This window comes from Hyperoodon ampullatus (genome assembly GCF_949752795.1).
Source record: "Hyperoodon ampullatus genome assembly, chromosome: 18".
Taxonomy (NCBI): domain Eukaryota; kingdom Metazoa; phylum Chordata; class Mammalia; order Artiodactyla; family Ziphiidae; genus Hyperoodon; species Hyperoodon ampullatus.
This window is the reverse complement of record NC_136931.1, coordinates 35,369,085-35,390,715: the sequence shown is the minus strand read 5'-3', so window position 1 is coordinate 35,390,715 and position 21,631 is coordinate 35,369,085.

The window sequence follows — 21,631 nt, the reverse complement described above, 5'->3', positions numbered from 1 at the left end:
TTAGCTATTCATATCACACAAAAGATTTTGATTGCGAGTAACAGGAAACACAACTCAGGCTGAGTTACACATTAAAAGTCTGAAAAGCTCAGACACTGGTTCAATTTTTCAGTGTCTCTTGGCTCTGCCCTGCTCTTTGAATGGGATTCATCCTCATGGTATCTTCCCTCCCTCATCAGAACAAAATGGCCATGACCATTCCAGGCTTTACATCCAAATGCCCCACCATTCACAGAGAGTCTGTTTCCTCACATCTCTAGCAAAAGCTCCCCATTCCATGCTGATTGGGCCCCTACTGTGCCAATCACAGTAGCCTGGGGAAGGCCGCATATTGATTGGCTCAGACCAATCTGGTCCCTTCCCTCAAATTGGAGCAGTGTTTACTCACCCAAACTACAAGGGGCAGCAGTGGAGGGAGCATGGGGAGACACAACAGTGCCCACCAGCCTTTGTAAATGTCTCCCTAAGGAAACAACAAGCTCCATGAGGGCAGAGACTGACTCTAATTAATCTCTGGGTCCTCCTTCCTCAGTGCCCAGCACAGTGCTTGGCACCAGAGACACATGTGTAAACGTTCCTTGATTTGAACACCCTCCTATCCCGTGAGATGATCCTCTGGGACCTGGGTGGCCTGGCTTCTGGTCTCTCAAAATGGCAGTGATGGCTGTCAGATGACCTAGAGCACTAATACTTATGTTCACAAGAGTAGAGTTCTGCTACCCCAGTTTCAACCTCAGAATAAGGTTTCTAGAAACATGTGGCCTCTACTGAAGATTTGGGGAAGAGAAACCTAGGATGAAGAAGCCTGAGATTAGGCGCCAGGTATTGTCCATTCACTCACTTGGTCATTCACCCACCTGCTCAATGTACTGATGCCTACTTATCATTGCCTCCCCAGCCCACAGCCCCTGCTGAATGGGGACAGACCATGTGACTGTACCCTGCCTTCTTCTACCCATTCTAACCATTCTTGATTGATTACAATAGATTATTTCATTGGTTTTCAGTGGAGTTGTACCATTCCCTCAGAGGTATTTGGAAAATTGGGGAGGCTTGTCTTCTATTTTAGTTGAGACCATGAATTAAAATATTAACATACACCCAAAGGAAGACTATATTTTTTTAATTTCTCTTTTTTGTTGTTGTTTGGAGGATTATAGTAATTTTTTAAAATATGTGTATTTTATTGCAAGATAGCAAAGGGGGTCTTCCAAAATGTGTTATGTAAAGTGTGCATTGGCAGGGGACTTCTGCCTCTGGCTGAGTGAGAGTATGGTACATCCTCTCCCCAAAACGCAATTATAAAGCTGGGCAAAATTGATCAAAACAACCATGCAGCACTCTGGACATCAACCAAAGGCATACAACATTTGGAACAGCATTTGTGCTTGGAAACTGGAAATTTGGGCAATAACAGTAAGAATCTATGGCATCCTAGCCGGAGGCGGCTCCCATTCCCCTCCTCGCAGTTCAGTCAGAAGGGAGGTTCCACTAAGGTGGGGCAGTTTCTCTGGTTTGGTTAAAGGGCGCTCACTGGATTTGGATCAGAGAGCAGCACCCACTCTTGGCAGCCTTATTGGTTTAAGTGAAAATCTCCAAGTCAGAAAAGCAGGTAGGCCAACAACTCCACTGGACAAATGTTGTAGTTGTCTTTGGACATATATATTTCTGGCTAAAGCTGCATGCATGCACCACAGAAACTAGAAAGGGCTCAATCAAGCCACAGGCTCCTGGCCAGCCCTGAGGCTGTGAATGTGTGTAAAGGAGACAAGAAAGAGCCCAGTAGAAAGTAAATGATAAGGACCGTGTGAAAATGGCCTGAATTTTGAATGTGCTCCTGGGATAGGCAGCTTCTAAAATGGTTCCCAATGATCCTCACCTCTAGGATCAGTGCCCTGTGTAATCCTTCCTTTGGGTGTTGTCTGGACATAGTGACTTGCTTCTAATAAATAGAACATGGCAGAAGTGATAGATGTCACTTCCAAGTTTAGGTTATAAAGGACTGACTTCTTTCTTGCTCTCATTCTCTCTTTAGTTCTTCTCCCTTGCTGTTCTGATGAAGCAAGCTGCCATGTTGTAAGCTTCCCTATGGAGAGGCACATGTCACAAAGAACTGAGGGTGGCCTTCTGCCAACAGCCAGCAAAGAAAGAACTCAGTTCAATGGACTGCAAGGAACCCAGTCCTGCCAACAACCAGATGAGGAGCTTTGAAGTATATCCTTTCCCAGTCAAGCCTTTGGGGCAAATCAACCTGGCCAGCAGCTTGATTTTAGCTTGAGTCAGAGGACCCAGCTAAAGCACACTCAAAATCCTGACCCACAAAACCTGTGTGGTAGAAAATGCTTTTGTTTTAAGCCACTAAACTTTGGGGTGATCTGTCATGTAGCAACATGATAACTGATAGAGCTCCCCTACCCACACACAGACTAATCAGCAGAGGACAGATAATTGAGGTGTTTGAGCACAATCTCTGTCCAATCTGATATGCAGGTGTAGACACAGAGACGATGCTTAGGAAGCTAGACTTAAATATACAAACAAGAATATAAAAAATTTAATCAGAACTTCAGCAACTTCATACCATAGGGAAGACAGGATTCCCAGATTCTCAGAGAGGGATTGTCTGAGTCACAGAGCCTGAGGAAGTTACTTTAAAAATAAACAAATGAGGGGCTTCCCTGGTGGCGCAATGGTTGAGAGTCTGCCTGCCGATGCGGGGGACACGGGTTCGTGCCCTGGTCCAGGAGGATCCCACATGCCGTGGAGCGGCTAGGCCCGTGAGCCATGGCCGCTGAGCCTGTGCGTCCGGAGCCTGTGCTCCGCAACGGGAGAGGCCACAACAGTGAGAGGCCCGCGTACCGCAAAAAAATAAAAAATAAAAAATAAACAAATGAAAAAACAGTAACAATAAACCTTGGGGGCAGAGGGGTGAATCAGAATCCAAAGTTACTACTATACTTTTTAAATGTCCAATTGTCAACAAAAAGAAATTACAAGTTATACAAAGAAACAGGAAAGTGTGACACATACTCAGAAAACCAGCTGTCAATAGAAACTGTCTGAGTGTTCCCAGATGTTGAATTGAAAGACTTTAAATACCTATTAAAATATGGTCAAAGAACTAAAGTAAACGATGTTTTAAATTTTAAATGAAAGCATGACAACAATGAATCAACAAAGAGAGATTCTAAATAAGGAGAAAGAAATTATTTTTTAAAAGGGGATATTCTGGGCTTGAACAGTACAATTGAAAAGAAAATTATACTAGAAAGTCTCAACATCAGATTATACATGGCAGAGGAAAGAAGATTGAACCTGAAGATAGACTGATAGAAATTATCCAATCTGAAGACAGAGAAGAGAAAAATTGAAGAAAAATGAACAAAGCTTTAGAGACCAGAGGGACAACATTAAGCCTGCCAACAGATGTATAATGGGAGTCCAGAAATAGAGAAAAGGGCAGGAAAAAATAATGGAAAAAAATGGCCAACATCTTCCAGAATTTAATGTCTTTAATGTATTTAAAGACATTAAATACATATCCAAAAAATTCAACAAATCTCAGGTGGGATAAATACAAAGAGATTCACACCTAGACTCATCATAGTAGATATTTGAAAGACAAAAACAGAGAAAAATCTGCAAGAGAAAAATGACATATGTGCAGGAGAATAACAATATGATTAACAGCTGACTTCCCACATAAAACAATGAAAGGCAGAAGAGAATGAAATAACACATCAAAGTGCTGAAGAAAACGGTTAACCAAAAATTCTATTATCCAGCAAATTTTTCTTCAGAAATGAAGGCAAAAATATAAGCATTTCTACATACACAAAGACTAAAGAATTCATTGCTAAAATCCTGCAAATATACTGTAAAACAAGTGAAGCCAGATACAAAAGACTATGTGTATGATTCTATTTATATATAACTCCAACAGACAAAAGAAATCTATGAACTTAGAAGTCAGAGTAGTGCTTACCTTTGGAGGGAGGTAGTGACTAGCAGGGGCCATAAGGGGGAATTTCTGGAGCATTAGTTACTTGTGATTCTGGCACACTTCTGCATATAGTTTCCATCAATAAAAGTTTACCAAAACAAAAAAGGAAGCTTGATCGTGTCACTCCCTCCCCTATGTTTGATTCCCTTTATTGTTTTCCCTTTGCTTCCCTTTCCTTCCCAGTCTCAGCAAACCTGTGACCTCCAAGGTGCTCTCTGGTCCAGCCTCTGCCCACCTCTCCAGCATCATTTCTCATTACCTAGTACACTAGCCACCTTGGCCTTCTGCTATTCCTCAAGTGTTCCCTGCTTCCATCCTGCCACAGGGCCTTTGCACATGCTTGTCCCCCTGGTCCAGAGCCCCATTGAGACCAGCTTACCCTTTAACTCCAGCTACTCCCCAAGTGTGATCTACTCACTACCCATCCAAGTCTAGTTCTTTTGTTTTGTTTAGTTCTTAGAATTATATTCCTTTCCTTCAGAGCACTCATCTTCATTTGTCATTATGGATTCACAGGGTAATTATTTAACTGCTGTTTTGTCTTTCTCACTAGCCCATAAGTTTTAGAAGTTCTGACTATGGTTTTATCTTGTGTTGTATCTCCAGCACCATGCCTGGCACATAGTAGGCATCTGATAACTATCTGTTCAATGACTATAAAACTAATTAAGGCTATACAAATCTTCCTTCTAATTAGAGCACATTGTGGAAAGCCTACCAGACTAAGAAATTTTAGATTTTTTTTTATAAGCTACAAGGAGTCATTGAAGGTTTTGGAGAAGAGGGGATATGTGAGCTGAGCTTTGTTTTAATAAGATCTCTGTAGAAATGGAGGTGGAGAGCCCATAAAGGAGGCTGTGGCAGAGTCCAAGTGACGGACAGTGCCTAAAGACGGACAGTGGCCATGAGGGGAAACCAGTGTCTTGCTCCACTCTGACCCCCATGGACAGCCTGACAGTGACCTCACCATCACCCTCTGAATCTCCTACCCTTAAAGGTTAATATCCCGGCTCCGGCCTAACGCTGCCCTTTATGTTCACATTTATGTTCACATCTAGGGGACAAAACCCTACCATCTGAGTCATCCAGGCCAGCAACCAGAGGCAGAGGGTTCAACAAAGCAAGAGTGTACCACCTTTCTGCCCAAGGCATGACCAAGGCTCCATGATGACTTGAGCAATCAGAGGACCTGAAGGATTCCCTGCCCACAGAGAGGAAGCATGTGTGGAGGACGGCCGAGGAGAGGCGGATGTCAGACCTCGCGCGGGTGTTGGAGTGGCTGGAGCGGAGGCAGGGGAAGAAGAAGCAAGCTCTCCAGGTGTGTACTGTCAAAGAAAACGTGCAAGGAAGCCTTCATTCGAGACTACTACCGTAGGACATGATGGGGTGGGGGAGGGTTTGCAGCACTGGGGTGAGCCAGTAGAAAAGCACCAGAGGACATGGGGAGAGATTGTCACTGTGATCAGGCCATCCTTGTTGGCTAATTATCCCTATGTAGTTAGGCTCCTACCCTCCCACAGAGACTGGGAGGTGGGAATGCTATCTTTCCTGATAATTGCATTTCAAAGGGATGGCTCCCAAGCTCTGGAGAAAAACATTCCTGGATTATAAAGCTGGGCAAGAGGCTGGGAGAAGATTTACACCTCAAAGGGGCAGAGAAAGAATTTACAGGTGTAAATTGTCTAAAGGAATTGTTCTAGGAAAAGGGAGGACAAGGTCCTAGAGTCAGGAAGAAACCTACCTAGTTTAGTCGAGGTGAAGGGACCTTAAAGCCATGTTGGTCAGTGTTGGAGAAGGGCTGAGAGGCAATAGCTTCTAGGGTCTTGATGATCTCAGAATGGGTCCTCCCACTGTCCCCAGGCACTTCCATCCACATGATGGTCCCAGGGTCAGAGGGCATTCTCCACTTCCACTATCCCCACTGGGACTCCTGCTAACATACCTCTTCCTTTCTATCCTGCATTAGAACTAGTTGTAACTGCCTGTCTTAGTCCATTTGGGCTGCTACAACCAAATACCATAGACCAGGTGGTTTAGAAACAACAGAAATTTCTTTCTTACAGATCTAGAGATTGGGAAGTCCCAGATCAAGGTGCCAGCAGATTTGGTGTCTGATGAAGGCCTGCTTCATGGTTCGTAGATGGCTGCCTCCTTGCTATATCCTGATAAAGAGGAAGAGTCAGGAGAGCTCTCAGGGGCCTCTTTTTAAAGGCCTTAGTCCCATTTATGAGGGCTCCACCCTCATGACATAACAACCTCCTGAAGTCCCCACCTCCTGGCACCATCACATAAGGAGTTAGGATTTCAGCATAGGAATTTAGGGGGACACAAACATTCAGTCTGTAGCACCACCCTTTCCTCTTTCTCCAGGAACTATGACAACCAATTTTGCCCCAGTTTCCCCCAGAGTTCCCCTCTGGGCCCATCGTCTACAGAAAATTAAGCCATGTCCTTTGAAACTGGTCTCCTCTGCACAGGATGCCACCTAATCTTGACTCCCCTGGCTCCCAGAGAAAAATGGGTGAAAATGGCATTACTAAGGACAATGATACCTTTTATTAAGTGTTTTCTGTGTGCCAGGCCCTGTGCTTACTGCAATGAGTTGTCTGGTCAACTGCTCCCAGCAAGGCTACAAGGTAGGCACCGTTCTTACCACCAGCTGAAGGATAAGAAGCTGAGATGAAGAGGAATAATTTGCTTGAGCTCACAGAGCTAGTGAGGGGCCGAGCCAGGGCTCAAACTCAGATTTATCCAGTTTCCAAGCTTGTGGACTGTCAGGCCCACCCACCATCACCACCTCCCCTTCTCCTGCTTCACCCAGTCCAGCGGCCCCTGCCTTTCAGGGGAGCTCCTGTTCTGGTTATGTACTTACTTATCAATTATAGTCAGAGAGAGCTGGAGTGCCAGTTCCAGCAGATATGCGTAAACACATCTGACAAACATATTTTACTCTAAGGCGTTAGTGATTTACCTACCCTCCCCCTTCCCCCCATTTTTGGGCCTCTCAGAAATCATTTGCAGAAATCATATTCAGCTCTATGATGAATATATTTGATCCCATCTCTTTATACTAAGAGTATATTCCTTTTTTAACATTTTTATTGGAGTATAGTTGATTTACAATGTTGTATTATTTTCAGGAGTACAGCAAAGTGAATCAGTTATACGTATACATATATCCACTCTTTTTTTTAAGATTCTTTTCCCATATTGGCCATTACAGAGTATTAAGTAGAGTTCCCTGTGCTATATAGCAGGTTCTTATTAGTTATCTATTTTATACATGGTAGCGTGTATATGTCAATCCCAATCTTCCAATTTATCCCTCCCCCTCTTTATCCCCTGGTAACCATAAGTTTGTTTTCTACATCTGTGACTCTACTTCATTTTTGTAAGTAAGTTCATTTGTACCATTTTTTTAGATTCCACATATAAGCGATATCGTATGATATTTGTCTCATAAGATTATACTCTAATAATGTTTTCACAGCTTTACCTTATATGTGGCTTTTATTGTAAATAAGTTTGGACCCAGGGAGGGAACAATTTAATTTGAAAATTCAGTTAAATCTTCAAGCATCATTACCCTTGCCAGAAGCGTTTGTATTTTGAAAGAAGCTCCTGAGAGAGAGGGTGATGCTTCCGTGGCACGTCTCGTATGGCAGGTGGCAGGGGACCCTTTAGTGAAGACGATTGGAGGGGTTCTGTCGGCAGCCTCCTCTCCCTTCTCCTGGCAATCCAGGCTTTTCTCCACTTCCGCACGATTATGGAGCTACCCAGAGGGCTGTGCCCCTTGTGATTCACTTGCCATCCATGAAGACCCCTGAAGTTCAGAGTCTCAGCCACGGGGGCCACTGTGGCTATTGCAGTTGCCTTGGGTCTGTGGTATCACCACATCCATTCCGCTCAGCTTCCTCCAAAAATGGGGGCTGGTAGCTGCTCAGGTGACTCTTGAGGAGAGGCTGAGGGCTGAGAGGAGAAGGTGGGAGGTGGGCTACCCCCGGGGAAGCTGGCCTTAGCCTCTCTCTAATCACCCTGCAGCATCAGCCCTGGCCCCAGCTTGCGCCCCTTCCCCCCACTAAGCCAAACAAAACCCCGAAGTTGAGTAGCACCCCGTCCTTTGACGGCCTTAAGCAGGACTTTGGACAGCTTCCTTCCACACATCCGGATGGCTTATCAAAACGCTCCTTCCACCCTTACCGTGTCGCTAACATTCATGGAAGACTTAGCACTTGTGCGCAGTGATTCATGTATTTCCCACTATAACCCTAGGAAGTAGGTTCTGCTATCGTCCCCGTCCCCAGAGAGAGCCGTCCCTTGCCCAAGGTTGCTCAGCCACTCAGCCATAGAGCAGGATTGCAAGCCGGGCCGTCAGCCCTGGAGACCAGTCTCAGCCATCACCCCGTGACCCCGACATCCCACGGCACACCCGAAGAGGAGACCTAGTTGATTCAGCTTCCCCACGATGCTCCAGCACCCCATGCCCACCCCTAGAGATGGGCCTGGATGTGAGTCTGTGGGCCCCTCCCCCGATGGGCCCTGGTGCTCCCTAAGGAGGCTTACTCTCTCCCTGGGTGTTCCTGGGGGCAGCTTTCAGGGCCGAGGACACGTGCTCTGAATGGACTTGCATGTGCCTGACCTTCCTTTCCCAGCAGGCAGACAGGAGCACCCAGGGAAATAGAAAGGCAGGAGGCATTGTGATCACAGCTCTGGGAGGACAAGACGGGGTTGGAGCGGGGCAAGGAGAGGAGGGGTTCTGGGCAGAGGGGGCAGCCCTGGCTGGGCTTGAAGACTGGAGGTCGCGGTAGGGAAGTGGCAGCGAGAGAGGCCATCTGAGGGCCGGAAGGAATACCTACCAGGCTGGGGCAGGGGCCCTCACGTGGAGGGCGATAGTGATGGATTTTGAGGTGGAGACGGACAGCCAGACCTGGGGTTGGAAGGCCATCCTGGGGGTGGTGTGATATGGACACCGGGTGCGTCAGGAGGCAGAGGGGCTGCGAGGGGGAACGGGAGCGCCAGAGTGGGTGCGAAAGCTGGGGGGCACCTTCCACTCTGCAGGGTGCAGGGCTGGTCTGTGCCCAGTGGGCCAGCCACAGGGTTTTTCTCCCTGTTCTTTCAGAAGAACAAACCCAAGGTGGTGACGCTCTCTGCAGCACCTGTGAAGGCAGAAAAGAAAGCCAAAAATGTCCAGAAACAGCAGGGAGGGAACCACCAGGTGGCATTCCCTAAGCAGGTGACACGGCCCCACCACTGTCTCCACGTGAAGGAGGGGCCCCCACTCTGCTCCTGCACGAGATCGGCTACTTTTGTTTTAATTTAAAACTCTAAAATTCACTCCTGCCCCCACACTAGCACCCAAATGGATTCCCTGCCCCCTCCACCCATCCAGCCCCCACCCAACACTCCGCACACCCCGGTGGGAAGACTTGCACCCCTGTGGTAGAGTTCATTCTTCCCGGGTGCCACCTCCCTCCCCTAAATCACTCAGGAGTGCCACTGGAAAGAGGAGGCCGCCAGCGAAGGCTGTGGTTTCCAAGGTCCCTCATGGCCTCCCTCTGAGCTATAGGGACAGGAGGGAGGCCCTGGTGAGCAGACACCAGTGTGCATCCCTGTCCCAGTGTCCCGGCACCCAGAGCAGGACTCTCCTTAGGCCTCCTCGCCTGCCTTTCAGCAAGCCCTTGAACTTGCTCATTTCGGGAATGAAGGAGGCGGAGCCAGATCCCTGTTCTCTAGGCTGTAATGTCTCTCCAGCTCCCCTCCCAAGCCTCAGGGCAAAGCTCCAGAAAGGACGGGAAGCCTCCGCCCTATACCAAAGGCTCTACAGAGTGGAAGCAAAGGGAAAATGCCTCAGCAGCATGACCCCGAGCAACTACCCCAAGGATGCACCTAGGAAATCTGGTAAGGGAAGCGCCTTGGTCCGGATGCCAGAACTGTCCTCAGAACTGCCCTCCTATCAGAGGGACCAAAAGCTCACAGCATCCTTAGGGCAGCACCATCCATGTCAACCCAATCTCTGTGTGTGCAGGAGCCCCACGTGACTGTTTGGGGAATCACAGCGCAAGGGAGTGTGACCTGGACAGGAGGCAAGCGAATGTCAAGGCTCAGCTGGCACCAGGGTGTTCTCTTCTCAGGAAGCCAGTATAATGTCCCCCAGGTTCCTGAAGCCATTTTGGTGACATCAACCTCATGTCCAAATGATCTAATTAGTTTAGATACTGTGACGATGTCAAGGTGCTACAGAAGGTACCACACCTGCTGGCTTGAAATCTGCCAGGTGATGCTTGCACCCAAGAAGAGGTGGGTTTGGGTTATGCCAGATACCTATTGCCAAGACTGCCTGAGTTCAAACCCCAGCCCCACCAATCGATAACAACTGTATATGAGATGTTATATAATCCCAAGCCACTCCAACTCTGGGGTCTAGTTTTCACATCCAGAAAATGAAACATAACATGACCTGCCTCACAGTATAGTTGTGGGTTGAGGCACGGAACATACTTAGCCTGATACAGAGTAGGTGCTCAATAAATGTTAGCAAATGGTTATTTCTAAGTAAACATTTTGCTAATGTTCTCTGGTGGGCTGTGTTGGAAAAACAGGTGCATTTATTGGGGCTGGCCCCTTGGGATGGAGGTGTACGGTAAAAAAGAAATCTGGAAGGGATTCCAATTAGCCCAAAGGAAGAGGGGCAGGAACCTTCAAGCAGGGGCTCGTTCTCCTGTACAAACTGCCCCCAGTGTGCCCAAGAAAAGCTCTTTTTTTCTTTTTCATTGAAAAAGTCATTGTAACCAAACTGTAGTTACTTGCCTGTCAGAATTAAATATGATTGGCTCTAAATGCAAGGCAGGATCCTGGACTGAATCCTAAAATAGCTCTTCAGTGGAAAAACTGGTGAGACCCAAAAAAGCTCTGTAATATGCCCATGTTAATTGCTTGTTCCCTGCTTATGTAGGATGTTAACATTAGGGGAAACTGAGTGAAGGGTGTATAGGAACTCTCTGTACCATCTTTGCAACTCTTCTGTAAATCTTAAAGAACTCCAAAATAAAAAGTTTATTTAAAAAGTAGAAAGAGGGCTTCCCTGGTGGCGCAGTGGTTAAGAATCCGCCTGCCAATGCAGGGGACACAGTTTCGAGCCCTGATCCGGGAATATCCCACATGCCGCGGAACAACTAAGCCCGTGCGCCACAACGACTGAGCCTGTGCTCTAGAGCCCACGAGCCACAACTACTGAGCCCGCATGCCTGGAGCCCGTGCTCCGCAACAAGAGAAGCCACCGCAGTGAGAAGCCCGCGCACCGCAATGAAGAGTAGCCCCCCGCTCACCGCAACTAGAGAAAGCACGAGCGCAGCAATGAAGACCCAAGGCAGCCAAAAATAAAAAATAAATAAAATTTTTTTTAAAAAAGTAGAAAGAGATTGACTTATGTCCTGTGGGAAGCCCCACACCTTCCCCAAGTTTCCTGTCACTCTCAGTGTCCTGATCCTGCTGGGACCCTGAGCATCTGTAGGTCTCACTTCCAGTGGCTGTTTCCTTCTCCCGGCTCTCTGCCAACCCAAACACAGAACACATTTCCTTCACTTCTCCCCAAACCTTTCACATGAAGCCTTTATGTATAAGCAGAATTTACTGAAGGTTTCAGGCAACAAAGGGAAATAATTACGTCACAGACTTACACAGCAAACATATTAGAAGTCGATTATGATCCCTTCTTGTTCTTCAAAGTCCTTTGTCCCCTGCCACCAGATTTCCCTGGCTACATTTCCTGCAGGGGTGGCCTCCAGATGTTTTCCTCAACCCCAAGATTATGGCTAGAGGCAGACAAGCCAGGCACCCAAGTCACAACATTTAAGGAGGTGCTCTCTCTCTCAGGTGCCGACCCTGCACTTCCATGAGCCTGAGAGCAAGCGCCTCCTTAAATTTTGTCCCCTGGGTACCTTGTTTGTCTCACTCTGGTCCTGGTTCTGCCCAGCTCTCCCTCTTCTTCTCTCTTTCCTCTCCCCTCCATTCCATCCTCTGCCTTCCTTGCCCTGCACATTCCCATTGGCTTCTTACATCAAGGGATCACTTTGTTTCCTTTGTTTCACTGTCTCATTCCACACTCAGTGTAATCTATCAAGATATTTTCCTAAACAAAGGCCGTTCCTTCCCTAAGAGAAACTCTCATGCAAGTCGATTCATTTTTTTCATTTCACTGAACAAGGATGCCAGCAGGGCAGGCTGACTCGCCAGCTATTTGGCCTTCTGCAGTTCCCCCTGCATCTGCCCAGCCCTGTCCCGCACAAAACCACTCTGTTGGAGAGCAGTCTTCCCTCTCCTAATGTAATACAACCAATGGCCACTGGGGGTCAGCAGGTGCTCATGCCCCTCAAGCGCAGCAGCTGTTCAGAGGCATCCAGGAACCACCTGGGCATCCAGGTGTGGCACCCAGGACTGAGTCAGGGCTGAGCCTGGGCACAGCAAGGGGAACTTACTGTGAAGGCTGTCAGGAAGCCTGAAATGAGTGAGCAGGATCTGGTTTGGGAGTGAAGATCAAGACAAAGCAGCCTCTAGGAAGGGCATAGAGGCAGTTAAGGGCTAAAGCAGGAGTCTAAGAGGGGATAAGTGTAGATCAAGGAAAAGTATTCCAGACCAGAACATCTGTTTCTAACCTCCCTCAGCCCCACTCAGCACCCAAATCATTAGCGTCATTTTCAAGAACCAGATCCCCTGTGTGTCCCAAGTTCCCTGTCGGAAGAGTAAGCTCTTTCTACTCTCCACGTCATGGTCCTGTGTGACCTGGTGGGCGTGACCATCAAACATTCCCCACCACCTTCGGGACTGGAATGTGACAACGCAGGCTGTGCAATCACACCCACTCCTGCTCTTCTGTGTTTTCAGTGTTGTGATGGCCACAAAATCAGGATCTGCAAAACATTGCGAGTGCTCTGAATGAATGATATTAACTGTCCCTGGCTCCAGAACACCGAAGCTAATAGAAACAACAGTGACAACACCCATGTGGAATACTTTCGCTTTTCAGAGCAGACTGTTTCGCCTTGGTCACCTCACTTAATTTTCACAAAAACTCCCACTCAGGGCTTCCCTGGTGGCGCAGTAGTTGAGAGTCCGCCTGCCGATGCAGGGGACACGGGTTCGTGCCCCGGTCCAGGAGGATCCCACGTGCCGTGGAGCGGCTGGGCCCGTGAGCCATGGCCGCTGAGCCTGCGCATCTGGAGCCTGTGCTCCGCAACGGGAGAGGCCACAGCAGTGAGAGGCCCGCGTACCGCAAAAGAAGTAAAATAAAATAACTCCCACTCACTCCCTTTAAACTGCTGAAATGCCCCTGTCCCTCCACTGATTACCATTTGGCACATTCAGGATGCCACAGCCTGAGGCCACTCCCTTCTCCTCCATTGCCTCGCCTCCCTTGAATTCCTTGAGCACACTTTCTTCTACTTTCTTTCCTCTTTCACCACCCTCTCCTGGTCCCCTCTGAGGGCTCATCCATAAATGTTGACTCCTTGTCCCCTTCCCAGTACAGTCTCTAGGTCAACCCGACCCGAGGCAGCAAGAGATCCATATGGCTAAGCTGAAGCTGCGGTCTTGGGTCACCTCACTTCCGTGAATAAAGGGTGCACAATATTCCCATTTGGTGGGCTTCTTTCCCCTGCTTCATCTGATTTCCATAAGGCTTCTCTGACCCACACATAATTTCCACTTAAATTTATTAACCTCATATATTTCTAACTTGCTACTAACCAACCTTCCTTCTTTCCCCCTTCCCAGACCTAAATTTCCCCTCTGAATTCCCCACTGATCAGTACTGTCATTCTCATCCCATTATACAAGTTTCCTGGCTGATTCTATCTGAAGGAGCAGCTTTAACCATTGTCTAGTGAATTCCAAATCCAAATCTCCAGACAGCCTTTTCTCCTGAGTTCCACCTACGTGCCTGCTCCCAGTGTTAGCTTGGATGTCCCTCAGGCTCCACAAACCCCCATGCCTCCCCTTCCCAGGGGCCATCGCATGGGCTAGCACTGGCCCAGCACAGTGGCCCAAGTCAGAAGTTGTCTCCCTCCACAACCCTTTATGACCCATTACTGGGTCCTGGAGATTGTACCTCCTTCATACCTTTCATCTCTTTCATTTCCTCTCCACTTTAACTATTATTATTTTAGTTTAACCCCGATCCCGTTCCACCCTAAGAACCTCCAATAGCTTTCTTCCTCTATGGCTACCAAACTGGCCTTTCTAATTTATTTGGGTCTTTATATTTAAAGGGAGTTTCTTAGAGGCAGCAGATGATTGGGCCTTGCATTATTTTCAATCCAGTCTGACAATTTCAATCTTCCCATTGGGATATTTAGACCATTTACATGGAATGTAATCATTGATATGGTTGAGTTTAAACCTACCATGTTGGTATTTGTGTCTAATTTATTCCATCTATTCTTTGCCCTCCCTTTCCTGTTTTTCTGCCTTCTTTGGGGCTGAGTAGTTTTTGTGATTCCATTTTATCTTCTTTGTTGGCTTGTGAACGATAACTCTTTGTTGTGCTACCTTAGTAGTTGCTTTAGGGTTGACAGGATTCATCTTTGATATATCACAGCCTACCTTCACCTCATAGTCTGTATGACTCACGTAGAACGTAAGGAACTTACAAGAGTATACTTCCATTTCTCCTCTCCCAACCCTCAGGCTATTATTGCCATTCATTGTATTTCTCCATAAGTTATTATAAACCCCACAATACACTGTTATTACTCTTGCTTTAAGCAAGTATCTTTTAGAGAGACTTCAATGTTTATCCATAATTAACATTTCTAGTGCCCTTCATTGCTTTACAGAGGTCTAGCTTTCTGCCTGGAGTCATTTCCTTCTGCCTAAAGGTCTTCCTTCAACAATTTTTATGGTGTAGGCTTGTTGGTGACAAATTCCTTCAGCTTTTATATATCTGAAAAGGTCTTTATTTTGCTTTTGTTTCTGAAAGGTACTTTTGCTGAGTGTAGAATTCTAGACTGACAAGCTTTTTTCTTCAATGCTTTAAAGTTGTGCTCTGCCTTCTAGCTTGCATTGTCACCAGTGAGAAGTTGGCTGTCACCTTTATTTATGTGTTCCCTGTAATGTATCTTTTTCCTCTGACTTCTCTGGAAGTTTTCAAGCATCTTGATTATGATGTGTCTTGATGTCATTTGCTTCATGTTTCTTGTGTTTGTGTCTGTGGTTTGTTGAGATTCTTAGTTTATAGTTTCCATCATATTTGGAAAATTTTGGACCATTATTTCTTCAAATGTATTTTCACTCCTCCACTCTCCTCCTCTCCTTCAGGCACCACAATTACACATATTTGAAGTTCTGCAACTCAGTAGGGTTTTTTCCCAGTCTTTTCTCTCTGTGTTTCATTTTGTATAGTGTCTGTCGCTATGTCTTCAAATTCACTGATTTTTCCTTCTATGATACCTAATCTGCTATTAATCCCACCCAATGTATTTTTCATACTAGACATTGTAGTTTTCATGTCTAGAATTTCAATTTGGGTCATTTTCAGCCCTCTGTGCCTCGCCTTAGCATGCTCAAGCTTTGTTGAACATACAGAGCTATACAGTTATAATAGCTGTTTTAGTGGTCTTGTCTACCAGTTCTATCTATGTAGTTTCCTCTCCTGCATAACTAGTATTCAGCTGAGAGAAGCTTCTGCAGATCTCTGCAGCTCTCCATGCAGTTTTCTCCTGTTACTCTGCCCTGTGAATTCTAGCTTCCTTGGCCCATGTAAATTGTCTATTCTCTCTCCCCAACTCAGCGAAACTGCTAGATACTATCTAGGTTTTCCCCTCCTTGTGCTGCAACCTGGAAGCATCTCCCAGCTCTCACCTGGGGCTCCCATGGGACTCACTTCTTCCTTTTCTCAAGGGCCACTGCCCTGAGTTACCTGTTGTCCAATGTCTGAAAAAGCCTGTTTCATGTATCAGGCCCCACTTTATAGCTGCTTAAGATGGAAGGATAAATCCATTCCCTGTTACCCTATCTTGGCTGAAAGCAGAAGTCTCACATTGGCTTTTCCAAAGCACAAACCTGATTGAGTGCAATGGCCAGTCATTGAAAAATTTTAGGAAGGAAGCTACCAAGTTAGATTTGAATTTTTAAAAGGTGACTCTGGCTAAGGGCCACTAAAAGATGCTGGGAAAACACTGGGAACACATTTCCAAAGTAAACCTTGACAAAGTCTGCGCATCTAGACTAAGGAAATGGAACTCATTGGGCTTTCTGTCCTTGCCCACTATGCTCAGAGCATTCTGCCCATGCCAGGCAAGGGTGCATTCCTAATGCAGAGAGTTGGAGGGCATTTACCAACTCTGTCTCCATGAGTACAGAGTAGTCCCTGGAGTCCTAAACATAGCTCACCAGAAATCTTAACTTATCTGTTCAGCCATGGACTCAGGAACATGGGACATTTTGTCCAAGAGGGTAGCCAGAACAGGCTCCCAGAAAAAGGCACTGACAACCTGGGTTCACATTTTCCTGGATCCACCACTGTCTATGGCATCTTGGGCACATGACTTAATCTCTCCAATCCTCCACTTTCCCATTTGTTCAATGGATGTGACATGGTTGTGAGACTGTAGTTGCCCCCCTCCCTAGAAAGGCTTTAGAACACTGCCTGGCACATACATTATGCAATAAATGTTAGCTAATATGTAAAATTATCATTACTAGTACTACTCTTCTTTCCTACGTGAGACCTACCTTGACCCAGAAGAGGATCAGATGTCTCAGGAAAGGCTATGGCCCTTTCTCCAAGGGATTTCAATTTGTGTCAATGAAGACGTGTAGCTCAGGATTCTCCTGGAACATAGGGCCAATTTCCACCATGCACAACCAGACTGCTAACACCACCTGACCCTATCACTCTATTAGGGGCCAGCTGTCAGTTTAGAGAGCCATACTGGACATAAAGATTCCAGTTCAGTCACTGACTCATTATGAGAACTTGGGCAAGTCAAAGCTTCTCTCCAGGCCACTGGCCCTCCATTTATGTAATTGTAGAAGGCCTAGACTCCCCCAGACATATCCTGGTAAAATTCCTGAATTTTATTTATGAAATCTTGCAAGCTTACAGGAAGAACAACTTAACGAAGGAAAAAGAGTCAGATTAGCATCAATCTAGAAGTGAAATGAACACCTATAGACTACTGAGAGTAAAGACTTATAGTCTCATAATCCTATCCTCAGCCCGTATATAAGTTACCGTCGGGGTGAATGAATGATATTTGCAAATTCAGAAATATTTAGGGACTTTTCAGCCATTTATCCATTCATCTATAGAAAATGCCCTAGAAGAGAGCAGAGGCACCAAATTAGGAAATAATTGGTGTAAAAATCAAAATCTAGATACACACCTAAAATCACGTGATATAGGGCTTCCTTGGTGGTGCAGTCGTTGAGAGTCTGCCTGCCGATGCAGGGGACACGGGTTCGTGCCCCGGTCTGGGAAGATCCCACATGCCGCAGAGCGCCTGGGCCCGTGAGCCATGGCCGCTGGGCCTGCGCGTCCGGAGCCTGTGCTCCGCAACGGGAGAGGCCACAACGGTGAGAGGTCCGCGAACCGCACACACACACACACAAAAATCCAGCTTAAAGTTGATCTCCTCTGATACTTTCCCCTAACCCCCCTTTAGGCTAACGTTCACTTTAGGTGAATTTTCTCTGGGGAGGGAGAGAAGATTGAGAGAAGGAAATGAAAGAAAGGAGAGAAAGGGAATGAGTTGAGGAGATGAAGGGAAAGGAGGGAGAAAAAGATGAATGGGGATTAAACAAATACTAAGAAGGAGAACCTGCCAAAGCTTTGAAAAGACCTCATGTCTCAGTAACGTCTGAAGCCCTTGCAGCCTTCCCGGCCTCATCCCCTTCCTGTCCACCCTACTGCTCACCCCTACCAGGATCTAACTCCCTGGTGACATCTGTCCAATTTCAGACTTAGACATGAAGGATGAAATCACCCAAGAGTCCACTCAGCGCTCAACGCCATACTATCGACAAAGCATCATAGAACCCATGTTACAGGATGCTATTTTTGTCCCACGGAAGTCGACCCTCTTGCGAGATTGGGTTGGCAAGACGCCCGACGCTTCCTACGAGCGTAAGCTGAAGAGCCTCATGGAGAAGGTCAGCGAGCCCAAGATGGAGATGGTGAGGACGCTGAAGCCGGAGGAGGTGCTGAGCTGCCGGTGAGCAGCCCTGTGCAGGTGGGGCTGGGCACATTCTGCAAGACCAGGCTTTGCTCACGACTGTCTGTGGTTCATACACCTGGGCTGAGCCCAGAGCAAGGGAGGGTGGCTGCAGCATGTCCGGGCTCTGTCTTTGAGTCCCAGAGGGCTGCTCCAGGGCTGAAGCTGTTGGGTTTCTGAGCAGCCTCACTCGCTAGAGGATCATCTCCTGAATGGACACGACATTTAGGTGCTGCCATTTTGATACCACGCCTTTGGACACATACACAACCTTTCCAAAATTTCTATTTGTTTCACAAAAGAAACCATGAATATTATTTTATTATTATTATTTTTTTTTTTTGCGGTACGCGGGCCTCTCACTGTTGTGGCCTCTCCCGTTGCGGAGCACAGGCTCCGGACGCGAAGGCCTAGCAGCCATGGCTCACGGGCCCAGCCGCTCCACGGCATGTGGGATCTTCCTGGACCGGGGCACGAACCCGTGTCCCCGGCATCGGCAGGCAGACTCTCAACCACTGCGCCACCAGGGAAGCCCCATGAATATTATTCACAAAGGAAAGAATGAGTTGTGGCCTTGTTTTAACAGGAAACTCCCCCAAGATTTTTAACACTAATGGTGTTGAATTGCTGGTGACAGTAGCCGCCATTCCCAGGGCTACCTGCTGTGTGTTTGGGGTTTTAGACTCCAAAGGGACCATGAACAAAGTATGAAACCATTTGATATTTACTGTTCTTACCAAGGGGTTTCACTTCTTGCTTGTTCTTTGTCATACTTATCAAGACCCACTGGTTTTCAGCAACACCGAACAGCTTGGTTTCTGCCCCCAAATCCAAGCATCCCTCCCCAGCCCAATGTTATTCTTTACTGTAAAGATGTAACTGACAACATCAGAAACTTTGGCAAAGGAGGAAATAGGACAAGAGACTAAGGTAGTCAGCCTTGTAGAGTTCACAGCAGTGAACTCACCTGTAGGTTTCAGACGGCCTCAGATGCCTGGCATCCAAGGGCCCCATCACAGAGTCCTGCTCTCCTGGCTGACTGGCTGGGGGATGGAGGGGTGGAATGGCTAACTGGCTGAAAGATGGACAGGCAGTCTCCTCGACTAGAGGGGGCTTCTGGCTCGTGCCACCTCCACAGCTGGATGACTTTGGCTATGGGTTTCAAATTGACAAAGTGGTTTTAATTGACTCTGGCCAAAGACAGCCTACCTGGGCTCCATGGTGGGGAGAAAAGAGACTTGGACAGGGTAGGGGGAGAGAATATTTGGAGAGATGGCAATTAACAAGCCATTAGAAAAACACCCAAGAAAAGGATGAAATTGTCCTTTGCAATCTTAGTGAGCGTCCACAGGTAGATATGTGTGAGATTGCCCCCTGGGGCTGGGCTGGTCCGGGAAGGGTGGGGCTGACTGGAGCTGTAGGGGAAAGGTAGTACAGGTATAGGGGCTGGTGAGTGAGGTCTGAGCTGCCTGTAAGAACAGGGAGGCTCTGGGCAGATCTTCAAAGAGAAGGGAAGTTCCCTGGTGGCCTACTGGTTAGGATTTCAGGCTTCCACTGTCAAGGGCCTGGGTTCAACCCCTGGCTGGGGAACTAAGATCCTGCAGACCACAGGTATGGCCAAAAAAAAAAGAAAGAAGAAAAAAAAAGAAAGAGTAGGGAGACCATTCCCAATGGGTAGAAAAGCCAGGTTCTATCAATATGCAGCTCCTCCCCCACCATCTGTAGCAAATTAACCAACCAGAATGCAGCCTGAATTGGGGGCCTCCCTCCTTATACTAAAGCTGGGAGCAAGGTCAAAGTTGATGGTGGAATAAGGGATATGATGGCAGAGATACCGTCTAAATCACATAGATGGCATCAGTCCTATTCTTCAGTACAAGTCACAATGGTGGGGCTTTAGCTAATATTTTAAATCAGTGTTTTCATTTTAATTTTTTAATTGAAAATTGTAATTGTTTGAATACTATTAAAAATACTCACCTCGGGCTTCCCTGGTGGCGCAGTGGTTGACAATCTGCCTGCTAATGCAGGGGACACAGGTTCGAGCCCTGGTCTGGGAGGATCCCACATGCTGCGGAGCAACTGGGCCCGTGAGCCACAACTGCTGAGCCTGCGCATCTGGAGCCTGTGCTCCGCAACAAGAGAGGCCGCGATGGTCAGAGGCCCGCGCACCGTGATGAAGAGTGGCCCCCGCTTCCACAGCTAGAGAAAGCCCTCGCACAGAAACGAAGACGCAGCACAGAAAAAATAAAAAATTAATTAAAAAAAAAAAGTAACCACTTAAAAAAAAATACCTCTATTCCTACAATTTTCTCAGCCTTTATTTCCACTGTCCTGGATTTCCCCCAGTCCTCGGCCTCACTCAGATTATACACACATGGCAGTGATGAGAGAAAACAGCTAACAATTTGCATCCTGGTTTTTTCTCCCCATGTGGCAATAACGTCACAGCCATATTGCATCTTCTTTTCCTAATGACATTTTAACACTAGCAGAAGAGTCCTTGAAGTGGATATTCCATTTTTTCCTTGACCATTCCTTTGTTGATGGAATTTCCTATTTTCCTATTGTTGATATAACCCCAAAATAAACACTTGTGTTTATGTAGCTTTTCTTTCCATTGAATTCTCTTCTTGGGATAAGTTGAGGACCTGAGTGGAATTACTGAGTCAAAAATAATAAACCTGTTTTTTGGGGGGGTGGGGCAGGAGGTGCTTGGCATATATGTTGCCAAATTGATTTCCAAAAGAGTTCTACCAATAAAAACACCCACCAAGTCTGTGGGGTGTCCCAGTCTTTTATGAGACCTTGGTCAGCTCCAGAAATGTCTGGAGGGCCAGTCCCTTCCAGAGGTCCCACGCTGACGCTGTTTAACTCTAAGCTCTTTTCAATGAAGTTTGCGCCTGCAATGACTCCACCCTCAACTGACCTCTTTGGCCTTGTCTCGCACAGATACCTGAGGTTGTCCAAGAACAACATTCGAACTTTGCTCAAGCTGTGCAGGGATGCAGGGATGAACGTGGACATCCACCCCCACGTGGTCGAAGAAGAGACAGATGCTAAAAGGGTGTTCAACCGAAACATCAGTGTAGCCCTCTAAATAGCTCCTCTCCCCGGCCACCTCAAGCCCCCTCTGCTGTTGGACCCTCGGCCACCAGATGCCACCCTCTGGCACACCACACCTGGCTCTTCAGACCTGGGGCGTCCCCTTTCGACAGTAGAGATCAGGAAACAAGGCTAGACTGCTTGGATCATTGCACTGACGTAGTGTTTTGTCCTGTCATCCAAGTCAGAACCAATGCAGGAGAAACTATAGGTTTCCTCCCCACCCCCCAAAGAACACTCCTTGGAAAAGCCTTCTTAGAAAGGAAGTCTTAGAAGAAGTGAGAAATGGGAGCCCAGAGTCTCCAGAGGGATTTCA